Genomic DNA, 6863 nt, shown 5'->3' with positions numbered 1-6863 from the left:
AGAAAACCAAATAAAATTTTTAAAGAAAGACTTACATTTTATTAGAATAGAAGAACAGTTAGAAAATCCAAATATTAAACAGCAAATTAAAACACTTCAAGACCAATTTGAAAAAGACCTATGTTCCGAATTACCAACAGCATTTTGGAATAGAAAACAACACATAGTAACTTTACCATATGAACCAGACTTTAAAGAACAAGATATACCCACGAAAGCAAGACCTATTCAGATGAACCAAGAAATGTTAGAATTCTGCAAAAAAGAAATTCAAGATCTATTAACAAAAAAGTTAATTAGACCAAGTAAATCACCATGGTCATGTGCAGCCTTTTATGTAAATAAAAATGCTGAAATAGAAAGAGGTGCACCACGATTAGTAATTAATTATAAACCATTAAACAAAGTTTTAAGATGGATTAGATACCCCATACCAAATAAACAAGATCTTTTAAATAGATTATATAAAGCAGAAATCTTTTCAAAATTTGATATGAAATCGGGTTTCTGGCAAGTACAAATAGATGAAACAGATAAATACAAAACAGCATTTACTGTACCCTTTGGACAATATGAATGGAACATTATGCCATTTGGCTTAAAAAATGCACCAAGTGAATTCCAAAAGATCATGAATGACATTTTTACACCATATAATTTTATAATAACATATATTGACGATGTTTTAGTATTCAGTGAAAACCTTAACCAACATATGAAACATCTACATATATTTTATAAAATCATAAAAAGAAATGGTTTAGTATTATCCAAACCAAAAATGAAATTATTTCAAACAAAAATTCGATTTCTAGGCCATGAAATCTATCAAAATACTATAGTACCAATTCAGAGAAGTATAGAATTTGCTGACAAATTTCCAGATATAATTAAAGATAAAAATCAATTACAAAGATTCTTAGGATCTTTAAACTACATTGCAGACTTCTTACCTAACTTGAGAATATTATGTAAACCTTTATATAATCGATTGAAAAAGAATCCTAAACCATGGACAGAAAACCATACAAAACTCATACAAGAAATCAAAAAACATGTAAAAACATTACCATGTTTAAATATCTGTAATCCTAATATTCCCAAGATAGTAGAAACCGATGCATCCGACCAAGGTTTTGGTGGCATATTAAAACAAAAGATAAATAATAAAGATCATATTATAAGATATTATTCAGGTGTTTGGAATCCAACACAAGAAAAATATTCTACCATAAAGAAGGAAATTTTATCAATTGTTTTATGTGTTACAAAATTCCAAAGTGATTTACTAAATCAAAAATTTACTATTCGAGTTGATTGTAAAGCTGCTAAAGATGTTTTGACCAAAGATGTAAAAAATCTTGCAGCCAAACACATATTTGCTAGATGGCAAGCATTTTTGTCTATCTTTGAGTTTGATATTGAACATATTAAAGGAATTGATAATTCCATAGCTGATTTTCTAACAAGAGAATTTTTGCAGGGAACAGCATGAACAAAGGCAAGGATCCAGATGAGACATCCAAAATTTCTTTAAGACAAAAGACCAATGAGACACAAAGAATAAATGTCAATTTATTTTCGGGACAAAGTTCTAGACCAAATGTAAATGCATCATCCTCAGGACTAAGTCCTAGACAAAATACATACCTGCATAAACCCATGTTTACTAGTAGTACCAGTATAATAAATAGGCCTCTTAGCCCAATGTCCAGTGCCCTTATTACGAGACCAAGTTCTCCCCAATCCAGCTCACAATTTACTTTGTTAAATAAATTCTCTCCCTTGCAACCACAAAAATTAATTACCCCTTCGACCTTTAAACAAGTTGTTACTGGCCAAAGTTTAAGCCCAACATATTCTCCAACACAATCACTGCAAATAAACCAACCTGAATATAGTTATAAAACCATTGAAGATGTTATTTTAACCATTGAACCAGAATACTGGTCACAAAATCCAAACCTTAATGTTTACCAACTTTGTGAATCCATATTCCCAAAAACCCATTACTATATCCCTGATAATTTTGCCAAAAACCAATCCTTTTATGAAACCATCCTTGTTCAAACAAATTCTATTCTTATGTATAATAACTTTGATCCCCATATTAAACATAAAATCAGATATTGTAAAGTACGAATAATCAGAGTATTGACCATTTCTGATTGGGGACAAGAACCCCATAAAAGTAAAGATATTTCTTTATCTCATGGACAAGTGACCAAATTTAATTATTATGATTACCAAACTGCTTGGGAACGCACGTTCTTAAAACAAAATGATCAATTATCAATTTCATTTTTCTTTTACATATCTGATGATTTTTCTTACCCTATACCATATTGGTTCCACCAATGGTGGAATAAATTTGGCCTTGACCTAACCATTATACCAGAACCAATTGTATCAGCCCAAGACCAATTTTTTGAAAACTCGCAACTACCAGAAAATATCCTGCTATCTCCTAAATGGTTGATTTATTCTCACCTTTTCCACATACCATGGATTTACATGTCAGAATACCAAATTAAAGACTATACCCTAAACAACTTCCAAATACCCAATTTAGTCCGCAAACACAAAATTAAGTGGTGGCCTAAAACAGATCTAGCCAATTGCGGACCAAAAGCTGTTGACCATTTCTTTAACTCACAACCACAATATGCCAAAAAATTAAGTCCAATGCAAGTTACCAAACAGGAAACATTTTTTGCCAGAAAACAACAGATGATGGCCCAAATGGCCAAATGTGTCTCTGAAGAGGAATATGACAAATTGATCGAAGAAATAAAAGAGACAAGAAGCTCTGTCTCTTCCCCAGTGGATTTATCTATCGACAATGATGATTTTTTCACACAAGCAGAACCATAAAATTCATATGAAAAACGACAATTAGCAGACAATGACTCAGCAAATTATTCATGCACAAACGTAAGCCATGACGTCACACAGCACTCATCATCAGACATATGGGACCCACATCAACACAGGCAGACCAAGTGGCAGACAAAACAAAATGGTGGACCCCACAATGCACTCACCCAGACAAGTGGCAGACAAAGCAACATGGTGGACCCCATAACACACTCACCCAGACAAATGGCAGACAAGGTGACTGTAGAATGACTCAGCGTTCACACTACTATTCATACTACTGTGGATGACCGCTGAATTCCATTTAATAAATTTTGAAGTCCGACGCCTATAAAAGCAGACATCCAGACCAGTTGAAGACACACCAAAAATTTCCAGCATAGAAATTTTCTCTCAAATGTATTCAGTTTATGTAATCATATGTAAGGAGACTGAAGTTTACTACAACTCAGTCGTAGCAGTTTATTTTTAAGTATTTGTACAAAGTAAGTTTGTAATTTGTATTTGTACTTTTTATCCAATATACAATTGTTACAAAGTAAGACCGTGTTGACGGCAACCATTTCTTTCTCTCTTCGCTCTTCACTCTGAGTTAATTCTGGGACTCCAGATTAACAGTGCAGGAACCTTGACCTAAAATCAATTTGCATGATAAGTATGCTCTGTGGTTGCGGTTTATACCGATCTTCCACACCAGAAATTGTGTAGCTCATTTGATACATTTAAAATAAAATTAAAATGGAAATAGAAATAACTGAATATTATTGCTATACTTGTAATCTTTATTATACTGTCATAACAATTATTAATATTTGTAATGGTATTAGTGCTTATATTCAATTAAGATATTCACATACTTATTCGCATAATTAATAACAATGAGATTTATTAAATCTGCATTAGAAAAGCTAAGTTTAATAGATTTAACAAATAAAAGAGAAGTAGAAGCATTCAAAAGGAATATAATTGAACAAGGAAGATTTATTAGTGATTACCATGTTATCAACCATAATGAATATTGTGATTGTAGAGAAATTGAAAGAACATTAGAATTATTTAATTCTATGCTTATGTATCTTGAAGTACTATTAAGCAATAATAATTTTTAAATGAATCATTTTATTTATTGGACATCAAGTTTTTATTCATATCTGTTTTATATATTATCTCTATTAATAATAATACTATATAGCCTTATAATTTATCTTTATAGTGTTTATCAGTTTATATTTTCTTAGATATTTAAATATTAAATATTTAAATCATACTTAAATCATACCTGGGAGCGTAAAATGGTATCAGAGCCAGTGAAGGCTCTATGGATCTTAGACAATTCAAATTAAAGTTTTAGGGTTGAAACTGTGTCACGAAAACCATAAGTCAGGCAGAGAGTGGTAAGACCTGCAGCGTGAGTAGAGAAGGAAGTGTATGTGCCAACCCTAGAAATTTAAGATGAATATGTTTAGGAGAAATAGATCTTCTAGGTCTAGGAGACCAGACGACGAACTCATAAATGATTTAAATATTAATATAGATCATAATCAAACAATATTATCAAGAGAAAATATATGGAATGACCAACAATTAACCAATTGGAAACCTCCAAAGACACCAGTAGAAACAATTTATAAAACAGGTATATTAGATTTCAAATCAATTAGAGCAATTAAATCAAAAGAAAAAGTTATACCCTTATATGCTGATAAACAATCTATGAGTTTATTAAGTCAAAAAACGATAATAAAATATTTAAACCAAGGTTATAAATTTATGCACATAGGACTAATACAAATTGCTATAAAACCTTTAACAGTTGAAGGATTAAATACCAGTATACATGTAGCTTTACGCGACTGTAGACATAGGAATTATAAAGATTCACTATTAGGATTATTTGAAACAAGTCTAACAAATGGACCAATTTATTCAAATTGTTTTCCCAATTTTACCATATCATTAACAGACCCTCATATAATGAAAATTCTAACCTTAAAAATCCTAACTCATAATTATAATATGCTAAAAGGATCTCACATATATGAAATATTTTATAGATTGAATTATAAAATAATGAATACAGGTCTATGTCCTAATGCTGTAAATCATAAAAGGACAGATGGAGAAACAATATTTTGGGAAATTGATCAATCCAAAGCCAATCCCCAGAACTATACAATGGAAAGATGTAACTTTACCAGAAATATGGAAATATCCAGTCAAGACCATTCCTAACACACCTTTTAAAGAAAATAAAGAAATAGACTATATCATTCAAAATGATGATGGATCACTAGAATTAAAGTATAAAAGATCAAACTCTTTTAGACAAGCAACTCCTAATATATACCAACCCTCTCGACAATCTTTAGATACATCTCGTAGACGACATAGTATAGAAATACAACCAGATAATAGTATATCAGAAGACTCTACTATGCCTCTTCCACAATATCAAGGACCTTTTGTCGGCGAAACTTCTGGAACTAAACCGCTCGAAGAAACATTTGACCAACATACTAAACCACAACCCACTACGCACGGTATCAAAATACAAGAAGGTGTTTATAGACAAGGCCAATTTAGTCAACCCTATGAAGATAGTGATTTTACTTTAAATACCTTAACTCACGTTTTTACCCTTGATAAGGACCAAATTCAAGCTGACTATATGTCAGATCAAAACCAGGGGAAAAGAGACCTATTTTTGCAAACCTATTCCAGAAAAGAACAAAGTCTCCTTAAAAAACAATTCTTTACATTTTGTGAACAAGTTGAAAAGACTATCCCATTTTTTACCTATTTAAAATATTTTCATGAGAAAAAATTAAATGTATTGGAAAAGAAAATACATAAATGGCACAAAGTAAATAATGAAGGAGGAGTTAGTGATCTAGCTCATGAATGTGAAAGACCACCATTAGACAAAGTATTTTTCAAAAGGAACCAAATAGCTCATGGCATGCAACCAATCGTAAAAACTGACAATATTGAGGAACATCATATAAGAGACATCAGCCTACAAAACAATTGGACCAATGTATCATTACATATCATAGGACAACAATTAGATAGGATAGAAGAAAAAATAGATAGGAATCATGAAGAAATTACAAATATAGAACATATAGAAACACCCCAATCACCATCTCCCATAATATCCAAACCAAACACAATATATTTATCTCAGAGATATAGCAACCCAAAACCATATGATATAGATCCAGAGAAAAAACCCATTAATAAACCTTTCACCAAAATGATACCTCCATCACAAAATCCCATAGAAATAGTAACTCTAAAGCCAAAGACTGAATTACATGACATGTCAAAATTCTTGCAGAAAATTATAAGTGAACAAAGTACTGCTCAAAAATCCAGTGTAGCAGGAGGCATTAAAATAAAAGAACCTACACAAAGTAAGATATCAAGTGAGAGTACTAGCAAAGATAAAAATAAAATAACAATTTTAACTGAATATAATGAAACCTCTTCATCAGAAGATGACACTATAGACAATCCCTTGGAAGCATCAGACTCTGACCAAGAAGACAATATCCCTGTAAATACTATAGGAAGAAATTATGATAAAAGACCTGATGATTTAAAATATTAGATAGAAAACAAAAACATTATAATGCAAAAAGTATTTATGAATGGAATATAGATGATCTATCAGAAATAGAAATAATACAAATAACCAAAGAAATGGTTATAGTAGGAAATATTTATAAACAAAGAGTCGGCATTACAGAAAAAGATGCCGCTGAAAATATAATACTAGGATTTACAGGAGAATTAAGAACATGGTGGGACAAATTATTAAGTAATGACATAAAAACAAATATATTAAATGCCAGAAGAATAGATAGTACTACTGGAGAACCCGTAATTGACCCAACAACAGGACAACCTCAAGCTTTTGTATTAGCCTACCTCGTCTATAATCTTATATCTCATTTTATAGGAGACTTAGATTTATATACAGA

Source organism: Manihot esculenta, chromosome 4, assembly GCF_001659605.2.
Source record: "Manihot esculenta cultivar AM560-2 chromosome 4, M.esculenta_v8, whole genome shotgun sequence".
Classification (NCBI taxonomy): domain Eukaryota; kingdom Viridiplantae; phylum Streptophyta; class Magnoliopsida; order Malpighiales; family Euphorbiaceae; genus Manihot; species Manihot esculenta.
Note: the sequence above shows the minus strand (reverse complement) of the source record.